Raw genomic sequence first — 23,248 nt, forward strand, 5'->3', positions numbered from 1 at the left:
AATCCCCAGTACAAAAAAAAAAAAAAAAAAAAAAATACAAGGTCCTTGTCACCATTTCTCGGTAGTGTCATCCAAGAATATAAAACATACTTTCAGCTTCATGAAACCTCAGTATTAAGATTATTGCACATTTTATTGGCCTTTCCAAGGCTCTGAAACTAGAAATTCATCTGCCTCTAACCTTTCCACCCAAGTCGACTTCATACATAAGTAAAGAGTAAGTTGGAATTATAGGGAGCTGTAAAGAAATGGAAGTTCCCTGCTTTCTTCTTTCAAAACCAATATTAAAATATATGAGGTCCAATTGTCAAACTAAAAAATTGCCAGATGATTCATAAAGAATGAATGAGTGGCTGTAAGGCCAGCCTGAATGCTCTCTGGCCTTACTGATTTTTAACGAGTCTTTGGGAAGGAAGATGATTATTTTCCATCTAAATCAGGCAGCAATGTAGGCAGGGCCTAGTGGGTACATGAAGGGGAAAATGACCAGATGTGAACACTGAAGATAGTGCCACTCAGCACAGCAAGCTCAGACCTTAAATATTTTAGTAAATAGCTTGTAAATGAAACCCCAAAGGACTCAATTTCCCCTCCTCCATTTCTTATCAAACACCTTCCCCCACCTTGTCAAGTCCCCAAGGATAAACAGGGCACCTGTCAGGCAAGTTTTCAACTTGTCAGAAACTTAGCTCTAGCGCAGGCTGCCAGATATTACAGCTAAATGGATTTACACATCGAAGGTGAATATCTGCCTCTGTTCACTGAGCCATGGCATTGATGTCTAATTTGTTGCTTACATGTCACAGCAGCATTGATTATTGTAAGCAGTCTATAGCAGGAGGCAGGTTCAGGGCAAGCATGTGGTCCTGTTCCACTTGATTTGACCAGCAGGGACTGCTTCTTCCTGAGAGGTTTAAACTGGCATCTTCCTAATTGATGCAGTTGGGTTGTGGTGTGTGGCAAACCTGGAAATCTGGGAGATAAAGAGGTATGAATTCTTTTTCCTATCATTTCATTGATGGATTGTCTTATATTGGGATATGTTTGTTGACTTCATTCCTTCATCAAAGATTTATTGACAGTGTTTATGAAGGTATAGCCACTATAAGCCACTTTAAGGCCTTGAAACTTGAGAATATGAAAACAAATTTAAATATGTTTCTATCTATCTATTGCTCTATCTACCTTCTCCTACAGAGAGGATAAAACAGGCTATTTTTCTGAAATTGGGAATATTGAGAGTGAATTGTGGGAAATTATCTTCCACAAAGACAAAAGTAGTCTAAGGTGAAAGGCATTGTTAGGATATAAAATGGTAGGTGGGTGTCATAACTATTGCCTATGATCCCAGTTACTCAGGAGGCTGAGGTAGGAACATTGCTTGTTGGATGACAGCTTGGGCAACCTACAGAGACCATTTCAAAGTAAAATTTAAAAGGCTGCTAATATGGTTCAGTGGTAGAGTGCTTGGCTAGCATGCACAAGACCCTGGATTCAATTCCAAGTACCATTAACAAAAGGTAGATAATGGTGAATAACTAATGGAAGCAAAGGAATAGTGGAATAAGAAAGGATATTGGTAGCAATAATCCTTTAAACTCATGAAAAGTGCAGTGGTAAATGAAATTATTTCAAGGGAAAATAAAGTTAGTGAACATCTTATTATAAGAACTTTTGTTGAGTTATCATTTTGGGGAATGATTTCAGAATGTTGTGTGCCATTAATTAAAACATTCAGGACTGTTGGCAGGAAGATAGTTTGAGTCTTGTCTGAAAAACATTTATAACTTGTCTCAAAAAAATTTAGGTATCTAGCTAAGTGTGAAGGCACTCAGTTCAATTCCTAGTACTGTACCTCAAAAAAATTAAAAATCATGTGACCTAATCCTTAAAGGAGGACATTTCAACTGCAATCTAAACACATTGAACAAGTGACATTAAATGCCATAGTCATAATATTCATGAGTTATTTAAACAAATAAAAGCACACACAGCCCCATTTGTCATTTAATGTAGTAATTCTACTGCTGAGGAAACAGAGCCTTCTTTTATTCCAGTATGATGATTATTGATGTGAGTTAAAAAACAGAACTGGAGATATCTTGTGAGAGTTAGCTGATTGTGTCAACTTGAGTAAGAAACGCCCAACTAAACTGGATCAACATAGTTCTAGATGTGAAAGAACCACCCTAGGGAGGATTGTTACCAGAATAGAATAAAAGTGAAATAAAGAAGGAAGACTCACTTCTATTTCTCCAGAGGCGCTCCAGCCTTTGCCTTCATCTTGGATGTCTTCTACTGGCTTTCAGTGCAGACTCTTCAGCCTACTGATACAAACTCACTCTGGACACTACAGTGAGCTCCAGACCTTAGACTGGAACTTTCAGCTCTTCAGCGGGCAGATAGACCTTTTGCACTCTTCCACATCTGGCTCCGTGGGCAGCCATTGTAAGCCAATCTCGTAAGTTCTTACATATTTGTATGTCCTGTGTTAAATGTGTTTCTCTAGTCAGCACTGATACCAACAAACCCCAAAGTCAATTTCAGGTTGAGTTATGGTGAGACACCCAACAGCCAGCAGCAGGTAGCAGGAGTAGAATTTCATAGTGCTATTATGGTTTGGATAAATGTCTCCCGAAAGTTCATGTGTTAAAGGCTTCATTACCACTATTGGAAGATGGTGAAAACTTTAATCACTGGGGCCCAGTAGCTGACCTTTAGGACATTGGGGTCTTGCTTTTGAAGGCCAAGACTCTAAAGCCTTCTGTTCCTCTCATTCTGGACATAGAGATGATGGGAGTGGTTTTGACAAACACTCCTGCCATAAAATACTGACTTCCCGCTTAACCAAAGCAATTGGACTAACTGGATGTGGACTCTGGACTGGAGCCTCCAAAATCATAAGCCAAAATAAACTTCTATTTATAAGTTGACTCCCTCAGGTAGTTGTTATTGTGGTGGAGAGTTAGCAAGAATGGAAACTAATGGACCAAGAAGGCACAGAAAAGATCATAACTGACAGCCACCATCTGTGCATACTCACTGGCTGCAGAGGAGATTCTGTTAGCCCTGACTATATACTAGAGTAACCCAGGGAGCCTTGTAAATACACTGATGCATGAGCCTCCTAGGAGGGATCCTGATTCAACTGGTCTCACATGAGACTCTGGCAACAGTGCCTAGAATCCTCAGAGAGCTGAATGAGCACTGCCCTGGAGAAAGAGGGGATGGCAAGAGTGGTTCAAGCACTGAAACCAATAGACACTGGAGCTAAAGGCTAAGATGATGTTGACCCAATTGCCCATGGGAAGAACTCTCCACCATTACTGTGGCTTGAGAAATATATCTCAAGAACAAAGACCACACAGATACACAGTATTTGTTGCTAGCCAGAATATTGTCTAAAGTCATTTGGAAACAAATGCTAGGGACTGTTTTTATATCATGCAACTCGAATCAATTCATTTTTAATAAGTTGATAGAGAAATTATCTATTTCCTTCCAATAGGATTACAATAAATTCATTGTTAGAAAGGATTTTCAGAGCATTTTAAAAGGCAAGTTGGAGACTGTGAGTAGAGAAAGAAAGGTATAGGGCACAGAAATGTGACAAAGAGGATTTGAATGACTAAAAGGAATTTTTAATAGTATCTTTTAATCTTCCTTTACTTTATGAAATAACCCATTTTCCAGGGTGATTCTTTCTACTATTTATTTAGAGCTGTGTATTTCCCAAGGAGATGCTTTACCTATGAAATGAAAACATTAAAACCATAAACAAACATATCATACAGTCCTTCTGAAGGATGAGGTGGGTACTTTTTGGTCTCTATTATATTAATTTATTCATAATTGAAAATTGGAAATTATCAAGAAACCATTGTGCACACAGGCTCACACTAAGTAGAATGAAAATCTTCAGCGTGTCTTTTCTGTCATCTGCCCTTTAAAGGTGCTTAAAATAACTTGTTAAAAGGAGATTGAGAATTCCCTCCACAGACAATCTGAGGATGGACAATGAACTCATAAAGGAAATCAGGCAAGCAGTAAGGGGAGTCTGAGTTTCTATCAGCATTACATAAATTTTAGTGTTTCTACATCATAAGTGAAGAAACTAAAAAGAAGAAATTGTGAGCCAATCTCTAAAGCTGCATGATGGATCAATAATAAAGTATTAAAACACTGGTTTTCATGGTAGTATCAGTGTTGAGTTTATATGATAATTAGATATTAGGAAAATCCAACGTGACAGGCAACCAGAATTGATATCCATCCCCTAATTTGCTGCTTGTCACTTGTGTGATTTGACCATAATGTTCAATTTCAGCTTCTTCTATAACAGAAACACAATATATAGTTTGTAGTATTGTGAAGTTTTAATGAGTGTAAAATGTAATGCTACTTAATAAATGGAAATTATTATTGATGTTAATAATTATATTTTATTATTGACAGAATCAAAATGAAATCCAAATAGACAGGTTCCGGAACCAGAACCAATTCAAAATCTTTGAAGAATGGTAAATGAACAAACATTGTGAAATTAGCCACTATATTTTTTGTTCTGAATCACTGAATCTACTATACCACACAGTTGGGATAGTTCTTTCAGTTTCCATATCACCTTAGCCAGAAGTTAGAATATGAGAAGATAAAGCTTTTCTTTCTTTCCGAGTTATTATTTATATCTCTTAAAAATAGAGAACGTGTGCTGGGGAGCAGAACCTGGGAGATTAAGGCTACAAAGGATCTTAAAGACTTCTTGAACAAATATCTTCTTTTCTGAACAGGTGAAAAATCTGAACTCAAGCCAAAAGATGCATTCCAAACTCTACTGCTATTCTGGGACATGAACAGATTTAGAAGCCAGATACTAAGATTAGCTGTAATTTTTGCAATTAATCATTCTTCCTTTTTATAACTTTGTTATTAAATTGTTTAAGTTTAGTATGCACAACTTAAATTACATAAATATTACAGCTTTACTTTGTATATCTGATCCATCAAAACTTTAGATACCTTATGTATCCTGGGAAGCCTTAGATCTTCTCTGTTAGGGTCAGGTTATCTCCATGAAATCTCCTGACAGTCTTTACTAGAATAATCCCTTCCTACAAAAACAGGGGGACCATTTGAACCTGGCATGAAACTTCAGGGTGATATTTTAATCAAAAGTTCCAATGAATTTACCTCTTGTGTCCTGCACACAAGACATTGATGAAAATCTAAACTAGACATATATACAGATATGTCACTAAACTAGCTATATATAAAGATATATTTACAGTACAATAGCAAGAGTATAAGAGATGATCACTTTAATTTATTTTGAAAATGGTAAATAGGAAATGTGGGATCACAAATCAACCACCGTGTGAGTAGAAAATAAAGAAAAAGTTTAATAATTTTTGACTTTAACAACTTATAAAGTAATACCTTAAATCCTGTGTCATTTGTTCCTCATGCTCTGTGAGGTTGACAGTGATATCGTCATCAGAAATGTTCAGTAAAATTTTCCCCAAATTGCATGGGTACAAGCAAGGAATCCAGCACCTTGAAAAGTAGTTTAACTTCAAGAATAGCATTCTTCATAATGTTATCACCCTAAAATTTTTGTTATGTCTTACTTATCTGAACCAGAAAAGGAATAAAAGAAACTAAAGTGTGTGTAGGGCTTTGAGGTTCTAATGAATGATTTTCTGCAGCACTTTCAACATAAATTGTGTACAAAAAGGAAACCACAACATGAAAACGAATCTTAAGAGGTCAGTTGGCTTAACAGGGGAGCCAAGGAACGCCATCCCAATTTTAGAATGTTCTTGATATATGGATCTGAACACAATCTGAAAAGACTAATCTAATATTTTTCTGACCTAGAGTTGACCCAAATCCAGTCCAAACTTGGAAAAGAGGGAAAGCTGAAGATGAAGGCTGGAGGTCATCAATCTTGTAGCATGTTTTTGATGGAAAACGCCAACAACCTATCCAAGAAGAAAATTAATTAATTACCAAAAATAATGTAAAACAAACAACAGGTAAGAATACTTTAGGTGCACATAAAAAGCAAATCAGTTCACATATGATCCTTTACATTGACAAAACTTACTCATACATAAATTTCTTACACACACATGCACACACACACATATACATATTCATACACATTCATGCACAATGCTATTCACCCTCCTTCATTCCTTCCTTCTTTCCTTTGTTCTTCCCTTTTCTTCTCCTTCTTCATCTTCTTTCTCCATTATTTTTCATCCAAAATGTGCTAAACTAACCTGGAAGAGTAATGGAAAATTGAGGACTAGCTAATCTAAGACAAATAAAATGAAAAAAAAAAAAAAAGGAACTGTATTAATCTTGGTCCCCCAGGGAAACAACAGAACCAACAGGATGTTTTCTAGGAAAACAAAACCTAAAGGATTATTATAAGGAATTGACTCATGTGATGATGTTAGCTAGAAAATTTGAAGATCTGAAGGCAGATCTTGAAGTTTGTCCCCACATCAGAAGAAGCCAATGGTTTAATTCCAATCTGAGTTCAATAGGCTAAGATCCATGATCTTTTGTGTGAAATTCCAGTTTAAAGGCTGCTAAGTACAAGAATAGGGATTTTATCTCCAATTCACAGATGGAAAAACTGAGTCACTCTTCAAAAGAATGATTCTCCTTGTGTCACAAAACAACGTCACAGGTTTGGGGTTTTGAAAATTATTTTACAAGGGAGATAATATAAATTTTTTTCCCTTTTCTCTTTTCCATGGATATAAACAACTCAATTATATCTGCATAGGAAGAACTACCAATCTGTAGCTGTCTGGCTTCTTCCCATCTCCCTGTGCCTGAGGTGAAAGCCTAATACATTTGCTCTACACTTCCCTTTATGGCTTAAACCATGAAGAAAAAATTACCCTAATTGTGTGCAATGTGTGCTAACTCCAGGCACATCTGTCATGCCATCCCTTCCAAGCTCAGCCATTAAGGAGTCTTACCAAGGGTGGAGCCCAATAAGACTTATAGTGCCAGACACTTTTCTGCTAATAACATCCATTTATGGTTTTCTAGCTAATTCTAAGAAAGACAGCTGTCAGCCAAGGTTTCATAGTTCTATAACTCTTCATTTATTGTCACTTTTCCTCCTCCCTTCCAGGGCCAGCTTGTGAGTCAACCCCTAAACATAGCCCAAGGAGCAAAAGATTAAGCATGGCTTGGAGTCAGCCTCCTTATCAAATGAGTCCACAGAGCTTCAGCAAAAGCAAGCTTCAACAAAGACAGATCTGCTTTGCCAACTGGTCCACCAGGAAGAGGACCATAGGAAAGGAAGTTGGTTTCAGAGACTAAAAATGGCAGAGTGTTCTGGATGCCTCAGAATACAACAGTTTAATGTTCTCTTCTCTCCCTCAAGTAGTCATTGGGATTCACTTTTCGTGGAATTTGAGGATCTCACTACTGACCTGATCTCAGCTGCCCTGGAGTTTTCTGAAAGTGAAATGAATGATTAGAATGTCTGGTATTTATTAAAAATTGGGGATACAAAATACACTTACTTCTATTAACTCCCTTGAACATATAAAAGCAAAACTGTGTATTTTTAACCAGAGATCTTGGTTCAGGCCTTTGCTCTACTCTTTGCTAGTGTGTTACCTAAAACAAATTACTAATGTTCCATAAAATCAAATTCATCTTCTATAAATTTAGGAATAGTCATGCTTATATCCCTCCTTAAATTATTGTTTGGATTATAGTGTATATTTGTATATATTGATTTGTTGTTACATATGATTTGCATACTCTGTAGAATATATGGTATTGTTCATTAAATAGTGGCTATTACTTCTAGTCACAAAGCCATGTAATTTAGGATGACTTTAATTTTAGCAGGAAGCTTACTGAGGTGAAGATTTCACACAAATCTGCTGAAGATCACAGAACTAAAAAGAAAGCAAAGGCACAAACATAATCATCCCAGTTAGTTCTGTCATTCTGGAACCACACAAACTGGAAAAATATCCAAAATTTAAAGAAGCCTCCAGTTTCTCATCATGACAATTTTTCTCTTAATTGCTTCATATTTTAGACTTTGATTGGACGTGCTTTGATGAGGAGGTACATTAGAAAATAAAAATTTAGTCAGAATTGTATAATACCAAGAGAAAAAAATTAGGATGGTGGAAATGAGGTAGGAGGGTATAAGAATCATGTATATTATGCATTTGCTTAAACTACTCTATAGAATAAGGCTAAGGTAAATAAAGAGACATATTTGTTAGAATGAGAAAAAAATATAAAGACTAAACACATCTGTCAGTGCAGGGGAATAAGAGCATGATATGAAGTCCATTTGTCACCCTCAGCAGGAGGAACAAGGTAAGTGAAATAGAAAAGGGTTAGAAATATGTAAACAGCTATTTGTATCCATAACTTATTGCAATGTAGCTTATAAACAGCCTTGTTACCATCTATTGGCAAGCTGATAGACAGGCTATAATAAAACCTCCAGGCTTTCCAAAGGGTTACATTGTTACAGCATATAAAATATCTGGGGAAGGCTGCTGTGGGATGCAGAAGGCCAACAGAACCTAATTCCTTAGATTCTACCTTCCTGTATTAATTAAGCAGGACCATGCACGATGCTGCAGCCCTGCCCAATCATATCCAAGGTTAATAAAAACCCTCACCATGTCCTCGGCACCATTCCAAGTGCTTTACGTCTTCACAGCAATCCCAGATGCTAATCCGAATGCTAACCCCATAATGAAATAAGGAAAGTGAAGCAAGAAAACTTAAGCAATTTTTATAACATCATACAGCTAATAAATCATGAATATGACATTTGAATTCATGCAGTCTACCTCAAATGCACATTCTTGTATTCAAGACAATATATTCTATGCCAATTATTTTGAAATTATCTGTGGTCAAACACATATTGTTTTTTATTCGTGTATAATATGTTGTAAGAAAAATACTTCTATAAAGTACATTAGAAGTCAGTTAATAAAAAATGAAATTTAAAAAGATATCTAAAATGCAACTCCAATTTTTAAAAATATCATTAGGTCCAACAGGCATTAAAATTAATATGTGCATTGTTATGAGAATTTCTAAATGTGTTCTCAGAGCTTCTTCTTTTTGTTGAGTATCATGTGTACCTGTGATGCCCCACCCACACTTTGAGTAGTACTGTTCTAGGTTCAGTGGGGTTGGGCACAAACTCTGTCAATAAGAGCAGTGAAGTCAGCTTCTGTGTGCAAGGTCAGCTCTGAAATCATGACCCTCTGGACCTGAGTTCTGTAATTGACTGAGTCAACCACTATCTACCCTGATTAAGAATTTAACAGAGGGAACAGTTTTAAGAGCTAACATCAGGATTTATTCCACGCCACACTGAAAGAATGTAAGTGTTCTAGTGTACCAGCTTATAAAATCAATTTTGCAGAACTTCTCTTTCTTTAAGAACTCTCGATCGTTTTTCCTCCAAAAGGTCTTTTACCTTAAAATGAATTTATCTTTCTCTTCTTTTTACTTTTCTCTCATGACCCAAAGTACTTGACACATGCCTGAAAAATAATAAGTACTCAATAAGTGTTTATGATTTGAAATTCAGTTATTTCAACAAATATTTTTGCATTAAATCTCTAGGTGTGAATGTGAAAACGACATGAATCTGAAATGACAATACATTCTCTGTCAGGAGGTTAGAAGTAAAGGGAAAATATTGTAGATGAAGAAGTTAAAAATATACCACTCTGGCATGTTGATTATTTAAGTTAAAAGGTCTTACAAAAATAGCAGGTGCACAAAGATCCATCTGACCTTCATGTTGTTTCTTAAAAACAAAAGCTAAAATTCCCATGTGAAAGATGTAATGTTCTTATTGTCAGGGACAAGAAAGATGAGGCCAAAGAAGAGCTTTACAAACCCTGATAAACTAACATTTATTCTCCTAGTCCCTTCCCCATGCAAGGTACTAGCCTAACCTGAGACTGTTTCCCTTGTCTCTTTTTCACAGCTTAGTTCTCCTACAACATAGTACATAAGTAATTAATTTGGTTACTGTGCATCTCTTTTTTATAAGAGTTCCAGTGCCATATAAAACTTGTATTGAATAAATTTGATTTTTATACCTGTTGATTTATATCATTTTAATTCTTAGAACCAGCTGGGAGCCTAAGAACCTAGGTGTGTAGTTTTACCTCCTTGAAACAGCCAAATATCAAAAGTAATGACTTATTCAAACCAATTAGGAGAGATTAAGAAGGAAACAGTTAAACTCAAAATTTTTACCACTTCACTTTATTAAAAAAATTCAACTATTTTAATATCCATGCTGTAAACTTAATGTTCTTGTTATTATAACTTGGAGGCTTTAAATAGTGCATGATTGTTCACACAATAAAGCCTGTCTTTATAATAAAATTTGGTATAAATGTCTTTAAATCAAGAGTGCCAAGTTTCATGTTATTCCTAAAAATACAATTAGTTATTATTTTTCTAGCAATTCATAAATATCAGCCATGAATAATGACAGGATGCCCTTTGGCACACACAGAGATCAATAAATCAATCTTTGCACCTATTAAATGCTGAGAAATTTACTGGGTACTACTGGGTAGGAACAGGTAGGCAGTAAGAAAAGAATATGAAATTGTGTTCTGTTCAAGGACCATACAGTTTCATTGGCAACACATGAAACTATGAGGCAATATTGCACCTTCCCTTGGTATAGCAGACTGTGTTCTTACCCCAGCGCCCCACACTCCCATTTACTCTACAGTCTAGTAATAGCAGACAATGAAGAATAAAAACCTTAAAAATATCTATCAAGCTGTGTGTGGTGATGCACCCCTGTAATCCCAGCATTCTGGGAGGTTAAGGCAGAAGTATTGAAAGTTGGAGCCCCACCTAGGCAATGTAGCCACTTGAGAGGCACTGTCTCAAAATAAAAAATAAAAAGGTGGGGATATAAGTGCAAGGGCTCTGGATTACATTCCCTGTATAAATAACAAAGTTACAATGTGCAGTAAGCGTATTTAAGATGCTACATAACTATTGTGAATGTCTTTTCTGTTTCTTATGTTCAGAATTGTAAACTTATGAGAAAATTTAGAGATCTATAGTTTAGCTTTTTATGTCTAGTGGTTTAGGGTTAAGGAGTCCTCAGACTCACCCTTGCCAGACTCTCTCTCTCTCTCTCTCTCTCTCTCTCTCTCTCTCTCAGACATAGAAAGAGGAGCCAGAGAAGACTAGAAAGCGAAAATAATGTTTATTTGCAGAAGGAAGCACTACAAAACCACTCTGTGGAGTAGGAGGCCCAGAGCCTGGTCACCATGAAATCCAGTGCTCTGGCCCTGCTGTATGGGGTAGAAGCCCAGTCTCCACCCCACCCCACACCCTACCGAGGGTTGAAACTTGATTGATTAGATATTGGGCTTGTTGCTAGGGCTTTGGTCTTGTGGGCTAATAGGGGATTTGTGTAGGCATGGCAACCTGCACTAGGAGGGACAGTGCTGCCTGCAGAGGCGGGTATCAACACCACAACCTCTCAGTTTCAAATCACAAAACTGCTTGAAAACTGCTTGCTGCTCATAGCCACACAGAGGCTGCATTATCTACCCTCTAACAAGGGCCCAGGTCTTTATTTTAACCCTACCTATGGGTCCTCTCAATCCTTACAGTTTCTAGGAAAAAAAAAAAAAAGAAACTTCTAAATCAGCTCTGGAAGACCATGTGCACTGACTTCCCCTCTAACTCTTAGGTAATTCTCTGGCTAATGCAAGACGACCCATAGGGTAAGGATGCCTTTTCATCTATGCGCAATACCCCCCCCCCCCCACCAATATACAGAACAATTCGTCTAGAAAATCCACATGTTAGAGGTAGGCTTTAACCTAGACTGTGTGTCAGAGTCCTAACACTTTCAATCTTTCTCCTGTAACCAATAAAACACCTGAAAATTTCTCTTGGATCAGTGGTCACACTTCAGAACCTCCTTTTCTCTTTGAGGAGTGTGTGAATTCCTCACCAGGTAGTTCTTTTTAACATATTTTGCTTTGTCTCCTCTGCATATCCACTTGGAATGAATTCCTCTTATTGCCTGAGTGGACACCTCTTCCTTCAGCCAGTTTTCATTAACCTGTTTATCCTGTTCCTAATTGATGGTATTCCTGAAGAAGAGCAAGGACAAAGAAAGCCTGCTGTACTGGGATTAAATATAACCAGAAAGCTACATAAATATCTTATTTTTTAGCAGATGATTTTGCTGTGGCTACATTTTAAAGAGAGGAGAGAGTTCTTCTGACAGAGCTGGTGGGAAGTGAATTATCCAGGATGGCCTAGGCTAAGTCATGGTAGTAAATGAACTCACAAATCTTATTGGAGATATGTAAAAATTAACTAATTTCTCCTTTCTCCAAAGTCAGACTTGAAGTTCTCAGATCCATGCTCTTTGCACTTTATGGCATCTTTACTCCATAGGGCAGACTTTCTGTGATTCCAGGAAAAACTGAAAGCTCTGTATCCTACTATCCAAAAGAAAAAAAAAAAAAACTTTCAGAATTATCTGTGACACATTATGAGCCAGCTCAGGAGTGATGAGAAACTCTCACCACCTTTCTACTGGCCTCAAATCCCCTATCTATCTGTACCAAGACCAGAAAAATGTAATTTTCCTATTTTTCCAAGAAGACAAAATGTTTTTTATTTTCCTTTTGGTGTGTGGGTGGGTGGGGATTGTCCTTGTTGTTTCTACATATAGGCAATCTCTGTTACAAGATAGATTTATCTCAGAATAAGTGCATAAGTGCTATAAGATCTCTCTCTCTCTCTCTCTCTCTCTCTCTCTCTCTCTCTCTCTCTCTCTCTCTCTCTCTCTCAGCAGTGCTAGAGGTTGAACTTATTGCTTGGATGCCTGGACACATGAGAGATAAGTGCGCTATCACTCAACTACATCTCCAGCCTCTTTGTATTTTATTTTGAGATAGGATCTTGCTGGCAGTCTGGCCTCAAACTTCCAACATGGGATTTTTCTGCCTCCACCTCCAAGGTAACTGGGATAAAAGCATGCATGCCAGTAAATACCATGAGTTTTCTATTTTCTTTCTCATATTTTATGACTATTATGTTATTAATACCATTACTTATCCTGAAGAGTACAGTATTAGAAACACCGTTCAAAAGGCTTTGCTTTGTGAGAAAAGACGGAAGTTCTTTTGGTTGCCACCTAGCCATCTTCAGTTAGTGCATGATCCAGTTACAGCTCCTCAGCGTGTCTAGTTCCCAGCCAAGGACACAGGAAAAACCTTCTGTGGGAGAGGGGCACCATCTCACCAGGGGAGGAGCTCTGAATATCCTTGACAACAGAGGGTCCTACAGTAGAAGTCAAGAGATTCGGCCCTAGGCAAGGAGACCCTCACAAGCAAAATAGAGTAAGTGGTGCATTGTGGAACAATTTTCCTGCATCATAGTTCTTCCAATGTTTTTTCTACCTCCCAGCACCTTTGGTATAAGTTTTTGTTTAGCCCTTCTCAGTCAATGAAATTTCATTGTCTCACTAAAATGCCTAATTCCCCAAGGGAACCTTTCCTACAAGCTTTAGTGCACACTGGTTAACTCCCCAAACCCTCAATCTCAAGTGCCAGCCATGTGCTACTAACTGCTGAACAGGGACCTCCCAGGGCAACACAGAATGGGTTTTTACTGCTTATTGCTCCCAACAACCCTTGCTCATTCTCCAAGAAAAGACCAAAACCCACCTCTGTACCTCCAAGTGTCAAATGCTGAAAGGGCTGGAAACAAGAGAGACAGAAAGATCACCCACCTTATTGAATTTATCTTGTATTACATTTTTTTTCTCTAAAAGATCCAATTTTCTGTAGCAAAGAGTTTGGTTAACACTTAAAGTTCACCCACTTGACAAGAGAATGAAAAGACATAAAGAAATGGCTAATAATCCACCTTCCACAGAGACAAGCAGGGGATATATCTTTGGAAAGCAGCCATCCTTCTAGACACTTGTGCAGGTGTTTCTGGAAGACAAATGTGATGGTTCATTTCCTATTACAGTTGAAATTTCTTCAATGTCCTATCCTTTCCTCTAGTCTCTAAAACTCAACCCTTCCTCAGGTCCAAAGAGAGGTGATACCTCCACCCTCCTGCATTCCTCCTGAAAATTTCATGGCACTTCCATCCTTTATCAAGTATCTTTTATTTACCCAACCACATTTAGAATCTGGACAGAACTAGATTTGTTGTCATTTCATTTCTGAATATTCTTTCCTGAATATCAAAATTAAAAGCTTAATCAGTAACTTCAAATGACCAAAAGTTTTCACAGAAATACCTTCTGAAACAAGAGTGAACAATCTGATCCAAATGCAGATTTCTCACAGGGCAAAGGTGAGGTTGAAATTGAGATAGAGGATGCATGTGAAAAACAAATGGAATTATATGTCTATCTTCTATTTTGTGAATGCTTCGTTTCCTAAAGAGAAAAGTTGTAAGTTTTTATAGTAAAACATTCAAGTCTCAAAATGTATAGAAGTTTTTGACCTCCGTGTTCATAATTTACTCAAAAGATTTTACTCGTCTTGATTTTTTGCTTGTTAGTAATAACTGAGTATTAAGGACAGTTATGAGTAGATGAAACAACACATGTCTTCCATGTTTATGGGAAAGACAAACATTTTTCTCCACATTTACAAATGTCACAAAAATTTTACTTATTACTGAGAGCTGCAGATATCTGTGCCAAGCATTTCAGGATGCACAGTGATGAATAGACCCTATACAAAACAAAGGACAAATATGAAAATAATACCAGTGTACAACATTTGCTAACTTTCACATGAAGCATCTAAACACAAAGTTAAAAATGTTCAGAAGTGATCACATCCACTTAGGTGAATCTGATAAGTAATAATATAGGATGGATTTTGACTGAAGTCTTGAAATAGAGTAAAAGGAGAAAGACAGAAGACATTAGAAGTGAGAAACTGTCAACAAAGGGACCAGGAACCAAAGGGAAACTATGTTATCACTCCACAGTATTTGTGAGAAAAGAATCTTCTCGTCTTGCTTAATTTATTGCAATATGTAGTCTTTCAAAGCTTATTTGGGTACTACTTTATTTATTTATAATTTATTTATTTATTCATTTTTTTATTTTCAGTGCCAGGGATCAAATTCAGGACCTCGCGCTTGTGAGGCAGGCGCAGCACCACTGAGCTGAATCCCCGGCCCTATTTTATTTAATTTACTCAGTGTAAGTAAAACTGTGCCAGGTATAGAGTGAATGTGTGTGTGTGTGTGTGTGTGTGTGTGTGTGTGTGTGGTTGTTAGACTTTCTTTTATGGCTTTAGTCTAAGTTGATCACTTTAGAAATTACTGGCTTCCAGAACAAATCATGGAGCTCTAACTCCTTTGCTAGTCCTTACCATCTCCATGCTGCCCTTTATACCATAATTTTCATCTCTGCCTTCAAATCTATTGAAATTTTGAAAATTAACATCTATTTAGCTTGCTCCCAAACTTCACTTATAGCTTTTCCTTTGGATTTGGATACAAATTAATATGATACCATATAGCCTTTGGAATGTTTACATTGGAAACTACAATTCCTTTCTTTATCTTAATTAGAAATATATTCTTATATAAAACAAGATAAGTACATGTGGCTTCCACACATAACTCAAATTTCCTGTGCTGACCCTCTTATATTCAAGATATAGAATGAAAATCAACTGAAGACATCCATTTTTGTACTAAAAGTATAAACAGAACTATACTTCATATTTATCCCTGGTTTACTCCCACTTCTCTAATCTCTGGCAATATAAATATGGATGCATTATGAATCCATTCCTAATAAACTGTAACAGGATTTTAAATCCATGCCAAGCCTGCCCTCAATCACAGCTGTGTTTTTTAGCATGCCTAAATGAAAGGAAATCAATGTCTGATTCATCCCTCTGTGGTCTCCTTTGCAACTTGAACTTAAATATTAATTAATCATGATGATGAAGGGACATGATAATTATTGGAAAATCTAGAAAACATAGCAACCACTTAAAGAAACCCTATTCCTCCAACTGCTCCTTCCCTCCAGCCACGTAGCCAACAGCCACACCATCTGTCACCATCCTGCTGCCTTCACTGTCTCCTCCCCATGTCCTTTCTCCAGACTCCCTTACTTTCATTCTTTGCCAGACATTTAATGTGAGGCCCTCACAAAAAAAACAAGTTTAGGGAAGAAGAAGACAAATCCTGCAATTTCATAAAGGCAGTTGTTGTTTTCTGCACTTAGCTAAAAAATTAATTTTCTCTGCACACCCACATTGGTACTCTCTGCTATAGCAGATAAGCTCCTTGGGAGCAGGGACCATGTTTTCTTTAATTAGGTACAGGCTTTTTTAAAAGCTTTTCATCCTGGACCAAAGTCCCAAGGTCCCAATAGGTGCTCAATAAATATTAAACACAGCAATCATTGTCTAATGCCATTTATTTAGCATCGCTTTGCACATAGCACTGTTCAAAGAAAAGTTCCACAGTTAAAGCCCTGCCTGCTAGGAGTTTATGCTAAAAAATGGGCAGCATGGAAGGAGCATTGTGCTAAACTGATAAAATGAGCGAACTACTTTATATAATGTTCAAATGTAGAAATAATTTACATTTACACAATATTCTTATGTAATTATTAATATTCTTTCATTTGATTGGCCTTTACTCAAATCAGGTATCTCTGAGAAGAGAGTGTTCAGTCCTGGGACAACTTTGAAGAAATACAGGGCATACTCCTTACATAAGAGGCCTCACAACTTATTCCAAGTTACTGAAATTCCTAACTTTGTGAATAAGTGAACTGCTTTCATAAGTGCACCAACAGACACATGAATCAATAATTTACATGGGGCTAGGTTTTGAGTGGTGTGAGGCAAATGTTGCACAGTTTCCCACAACTTGCCTTTATTAAAGCTAAGCATATTATTTTTAAAAAGTACAAATTATTATGTCTATTATGTATAAGTGGCAGGCAGTGTCAGTCAGATCCCCCCCATCTTGTCTATTCACTATCGGCACTGAACCCCAAAATTATAAAAGATCTTCATTCCATACAGAAGTTTAGAGAAATGAATGGGAAAATTAAAGCTGGCATATCACCTTGAATTACTGAGGCGTCTCTGTGGAATTTTGTCCTTATTTGAATCTTGCACTCCCTCTGGAGAGTCCTCTTAATTAATGACTATTTCGTTTAGATAACTGGAGAGGGATCCTGCAAAGGAATGTGATAAAGTTAAAATTTGTCTATCACGTGTGCATTTCTATGGACATGGGCATATATATTGAGCACTCCTCCATGCACATATGTGACATCTCTTCAGAGCCAATTGTGGTGCATCTGTAAGATCTTCAAAGAAAATATTGGACATTTGCAACTTGCATTTTGGACACTTGATTTTTTTTTCATCACTGAATAAAATTAATTATTTTCTAGAAAAAAATCTTAGATTTTTCTGCTGGCAATCATTCTGTCTCATTTCTTCCAGCTTGTTTGCTGAACCAAGGCTGGAACAGCATTTATAAGGACAGATGAGAAGTTTTCTAAGGAAAGGCTTGCACACAGAATGTAAGCCAGGGAACCATGATTATCAAGAGAACAAGCACAAGTACTAGATCCTTTTCCATTTCCCAGGACAAAAGCAAACACAATTTTCCCTCAAGCAGATATTGCTTTAGTAGGAACAGACTAAAGACTGCAGTAAAATCAATATCATTTCAGAAGCAGTAGTATATGCTAGAATAAGCACAATATTTTGAAGGTAAATATTATAACTTGTTCTCCTACATATTCTATACCTGAGCAAGTTACTTAACCTTCATGAGCATACGTCTCCCCAGGGCAACCCCCCCAAAAGTTATTAGTAAGCTTAAATAAAGCAATACATGGGAATGCTCTCCAAAACATAAGTAGCCCATACATTACTTTCTCAATTAATTGTACATTTCATTCAAATTTTAACAGTCTTGTATGTAGTTATGTAAAAAAATTGACAGCGAACCACTAAAAAGGGTATTTTTGACACGATTGTTTTCTTTAACTGAGAAAAAGATAATATCTATTTGCCTCTTTAATATTTTCATAACCAGTAGCAAAAACTTGAATTTTTCATTTGGATTTCTCAACTTACAATGAAAGTCAGTGTATTTGAAGAGAAAGTAAGAAACAGAATTTTAGTGGTATACATTTGTGATCTTGCAATATACATGACAGAATGCCAGAAGGAAGTAAGTTTATGTGCCCTCATCACTGAAACCTATGAAAATAATTGGCTATCACATGCCAGGTAAAGCACTTAAAAACTGTGGAAATCACTAAATATCTTGAAAGACAGCATAAAATTTTTAAACTTGAGAGAAGTTCTGTGAACAACCATCATCTCTGTAAAATTAGTACTCAACTGCTGAATACCTATCTGTGATATGCTTTCCAATTGACTTTTAAGGGAGTCTGTTTAAATTCTATAGATATTTAATTTATTCAAGGCAGAAAGCAAAAATAACTTGCCACTAAGTCTTGAAGTATCCTGCCAGGACTAAAGGTTTCCTTGGGACCGAGAACTATGATGAGCACAGTACCATAGAGATATTATATTTTTTCTGCAGAGAATCCAATATGATTGAAAATTGAGCTTTGAATATAAAGATGCAGAGCAAGACTTTGGCCCATTTGTCTCTACAGTACAACTCAGCTCAGGTCATAACATCAAAAGGCATATTTGCTTCATTGGCCCAACTCTCTTCTTCGTCCCTCCTATGGGCACATGTTTAACTGAGAATGATCACACCCTCTCCCTGGATCCAGGGTGGGACTTCCTGTTAGCTCCTCACCTGCCCATCTGCCATCTCTAATATTCCAGTCTCATAGTACTGTCTTATGCAAAACCACTTAATTCCATCTTTTTCTAAATGACTCTAATCAATTTGGAGAGTCTTCTTCAGTACTATAGAGGAATCTAAACCCCAAGGAGACATAGAAAACTGAAGTACTTCAGAGTTCAGAGATAAAATTCAGAGTTCAGAGATAGAGTTCAGAGTTCAGAAATGGAGCAGTATTTTAGTTTCTTTATTTTTTAATCATAAAGTTTATTAGTACATTTTAGGTATACAATACAATGACATTCATCATTGGGAATTTGTAACTTTACATGATATATCTTGGTTCTTATTTTTTCCCCATTTCCCTGCCCTCCCTTCAATGACCCCACCCCTCTCTATTTACAAAGACTTTGTTTCCATTTTTCCCTTTTCTCATATTTATTCCTTTTCATTCTTTTCTTTACCCTACCTCCCATTTTCCCTTCCCCTTTGGAACTTTTCTACCTATTTCACATTATCTATTATACATTTTGATCCTAATTTACACTTTCAGTTTCTCACACCTTAGAAACTATTTGGTATTTACACATATTTATTTCCCTTAACAGTATGGCCTCAATGTGCATCCATTTAGCTATAAATGTCTCTAGTTTCTCAATATTTATGGCTGAGTTCTGCTCCATTTTATTAAAAAACAACAAATCTTCTTTATCTAGTCTCCAGATGATGGACAATTAGGCTCTTTCCAAGTTTTAACTATTACTAACTGCACTTCTATTAACATAGGTGCACATATATTACTGTGGTATGATTCCTTTAATTCTTTTGGAAAGATACCCAGCAGGGCAATAACTGGGACAAATGGGATCTCTAATCCTAGGTTTTTGAGGTAACTCCATACTGATTTCCACAATGGTTGCATCAGTCAACACTCCCACCAACAGTGGAAAAATATTCCTTTATACCCACAGCCCTGCCAGGATTTGTTATTGGTTGATTTCTTGATAGCAGCCATTCTTCCTGGAGTGAGGTGGAGTCTCAGCATTGTTTTTATTTGCACCGTTCAAATGACCAGTGATGTTGAACATTTTTTCATATGTTTATTTGCTATTTCTACTTCTTTGTCTGAGAAATGTCTGTTTATTTCAGATGCCCATTTTTAGATTGGGTCTTTAAATTTGGAGGTCTGAATTTTTTAAGTTCTTTATATACTCTAGAGAGTAGACCTTTGTCTGAGAAACAGCCGGCAAAATATTGTTGTCTCTTCACTCTGTTGATGGATTCTCTTGCTGTGAAGAAGCTTTTAATGAGACGAGTTTCCAGTTGTTGATTCTTTGTTCTAGTTCACATGTGACTGCGTTTTTTTTTATGAAATCTCTTCCTATTCCAATATCTTCAAGAGTTCTACCTAAACTCTCTTCCAGCCAGTTAGTGTTTCATTTTTAATATTTAGATTTTTGATCCATTCTGATTTTAGTTTAGTGCATGGTGAGATATATAGTTTAAATCTATGGCAAGTTGAAACCCAATTTTTCCAGCACCATTTATTAAAGAGGCTATCTTTCCGCCAGTGAGGGTGTTTGGCTCCATTTTTTCAAAGATGAGGTGGCTGACTGTGACTAGAGTTGTTGCTGCATCTTCTAATCTGTTCCACTGATCCTCAGGTCTGTTTCTTTTCCAGTACCATGCTGTTTTTATCACAGTAGTTTGTAGTACAGTTTCAAGATGGATATTGTCATACCTCTTTCCTTGTCTTTGATGCCTAGAATTGCTTTTGCTATTCTAGGTCCCTTCTTGTTCCAAATGAATTTTTGGATTGTTTTCTCAAGTTCTCTGAAGTATGCTGCTGGAATTTCAAATGGGATTGCATTGAGTCTGTATAGGAGTTTTGGAAGTCTGGCCATTTTTGCTACATTGGTTCCTTCTACCCAGGAGCAAGGGATGTCTTTCCATTTTCAGATATCCTCTTCGATCTTTTTTCAAAGTGCTGTAATTTTCAGAGTACAGGTCTTTGATTTATTTTGTTAGATTGATTCCTAGGTATTTCATCTTTTGGATGCTATTGTGAAAGGAGTTGTTTTCCCTGTTCCTCTCTCAGTGAGTCTGTTGTTCGTATAGAGGAAAGCTATTGATTTTTGTGTGCTGACCTTGTATCCAGCTACGCTACTGAATTTGGTTATTAAATCTAGAAGACTTTTGGTGGAGCTCTTGGGGTCTTCTATATAGAGTATCATGTCATCAGCAAATAATGACAATTTGACTTCTTTATATTCTATCTTTATTTCTTTTATTTCTTTCTCTTGTCTAATAGCTGTTGCTAATGTTTCCAAAATTATATTTAACAGAAGTGGTGATAGTGAACATCCTTGTCTTGATTGTAGTGTGAATGATTTCAGTTTTTGATCATTTAATATGATCATTTAGTATGATTTTGGCTGTTGGTTTTTTATAGATGGCCTTTATTAGGTTGAGGTAAAGACTTTATTCAAATTTTCTCCAGGTTTTTAATCATTAGTAGGTGTTGGATTTTGTCTAATGCTTTTTCTGCATTATTGAGATGATCATATAGCTTTTGTCCTTGGCTCCATTAATATAGTGCATTACTTTTATTGAGTTGCATATGTTGAAACATCTCTGTATCCCTGGGATAAATACTACTTGGTCGGAGTATATGATCTTCTTGATGATCTTCTGCATTATGTTTGCCAGTATCAAATTGAGGATTTTTGCATCTAAGTTCAAAGGGGAGATTGGCCTATAGTACTCTTTTTCAGTTGAACCTTTCTGTGCTTTTATGATCAAGGTAATACTTTCTTCCAGGAATGAATTTTGGAGTATTGCTTCCCTTTCAATTTCACTGAATAATTTAAACAGCAGTGGAAATAGTTGTTCTCTAAATATCTTGTAGAATTCAGCAATGAAGCCATCAACACCTGGACTTTTGTTCATTGATAAATTTTTAATTACATTTAGGTTTTTTTGACTGATATTGGGTAGTTTAAAATTTTTAGGTCTTCTTCATTCAGCTTTGATAATTCATATGTATCTAGATATCTGTCCATTTCTTCTATGTTTTCCATCTTATTGGAGTACAGTTTCCCAAAATAGGTATTGATGATACTCTGAATTTCTGCTGGATCTGTTTTAACTTCACCCTTTTCATTCCTAATTGCATGGAATTGTAACTTTCTTTCCTTTTTCTGATCAATTTGGCTAAGGGTTGGTCAATTTTGTTTATTATTTAGAAGAACCAAATCTTTGCTTTATTGATTTTTTTTGTATCGTTCTCTTAGTCTCCATTGAATTGATTTCTGGTCTGAAATTTATAATTTCTTCCCTGTATGAGCTTTGGGTTTGTTCTATTCTTCTTTTTCTAGAAGCTTGAGTTTTAGCATTAGGTTATTTCTTTTAGCTTCCTCTGTTTTCCTAATATGAGTATTCACTGCTATGAATTTCCCTAATAAGACTACTTTCATTGTGTCCCATAAATTCTGATATGCTGTATTGGGATTTTCATTTAATTGTAGAAACTCTCTTATTTCTTCTTTAATTTTCTCTGTAACCCATTGATTGTTCAGGAGTGTGTTGTTCAATTTCCATGTTTTTGTGAAATTCCTGTGGTTTCTTTTGCTATTGCTCTCCAATTTCATTACACTATGATATAATAATGTACAGGGAATAACTTCAATTTCTTTACATTTACTTAAACATGTTTTATGAGCAAATATGTGGTCTATTTTGGAGAACGGCCTGTTTACAGCTAAAAAGAATGTGTATTCTTATTTTGTGGGGTGGAAGACTCTGTAGACATCTGTTAAGTCTATTTGTTCAAGAGTTGTGTTGAGTTGTAGTGTTTCGATGTTTCTTTTCTGCCTAGTTGATCTATTTGATTTTGTTTTTGTTTTTGTTTTTTTGGTATTGGGGATTGAACTCAGGTCCTTCCACTTGTGAGGCAGGTGGTGGCAATGCTGAGCTAAATCCCTGGCCCTAGTTGATCTATTTGTGACAGTGGGCTATTGAGGCCCCCCAGTACTATTGTATTAGTAGTTATTTGATATTTCATGTCCACTAAAATTTGTTTTATATGGTTGAGTGCACCAGTATTTGGTGTATATATATTTATGATTGTCATCACTTTCTCATGGATTGTTCCTTTTTTAAGGATGTAGTGGCTGTCTTTGTCTCTCTTAATTAGTGTTGGTTTGAAATCCAGTTAATCTGCAAATAGGATAGCCACTCTTGCTTTTTTGGGGGGTTCCTATTATATAGAGTATTGTTTTCCACCCTTTAACTTTCAGTCTATGAGTTTCATTTTGAATTAAGTGTGTATCTTGTATGGAGCATATTGTTGGGTCTTGCTTCTTAACCC

At 36.4% G+C, this 23,248-nt stretch overlaps 1 long non-coding RNA gene across 1 annotated transcript in view; it reads left to right on the forward strand.

Moving 5' to 3' along the window:
• Nucleotides 1-9,267: 9,267 nt before the first annotated feature.
• The window catches only part of LOC147826798 (uncharacterized), a 33,589-nt gene continuing 19,608 nt past the window's right edge, over nucleotides 9,268-23,248 (forward strand). The window contains exons 1-3 of the long non-coding RNA XR_015453481.1: nucleotides 9,268-9,403; nucleotides 12,887-13,051; nucleotides 15,176-15,268. This is a non-coding gene — a long non-coding RNA (uncharacterized LOC147826798). The remainder of the gene's footprint in view (nucleotides 9,404-12,886; nucleotides 13,052-15,175; nucleotides 15,269-23,248) is intronic.

The sequence above is a fragment of the Heterocephalus glaber genome, unplaced genomic scaffold (assembly GCF_053883595.1).
Source record: "Heterocephalus glaber isolate CG9 unplaced genomic scaffold, H.glaber_assembly_v1.0 deba00001461, whole genome shotgun sequence".
Lineage (NCBI taxonomy): Eukaryota > Metazoa > Chordata > Mammalia > Rodentia > Bathyergidae > Heterocephalus > Heterocephalus glaber.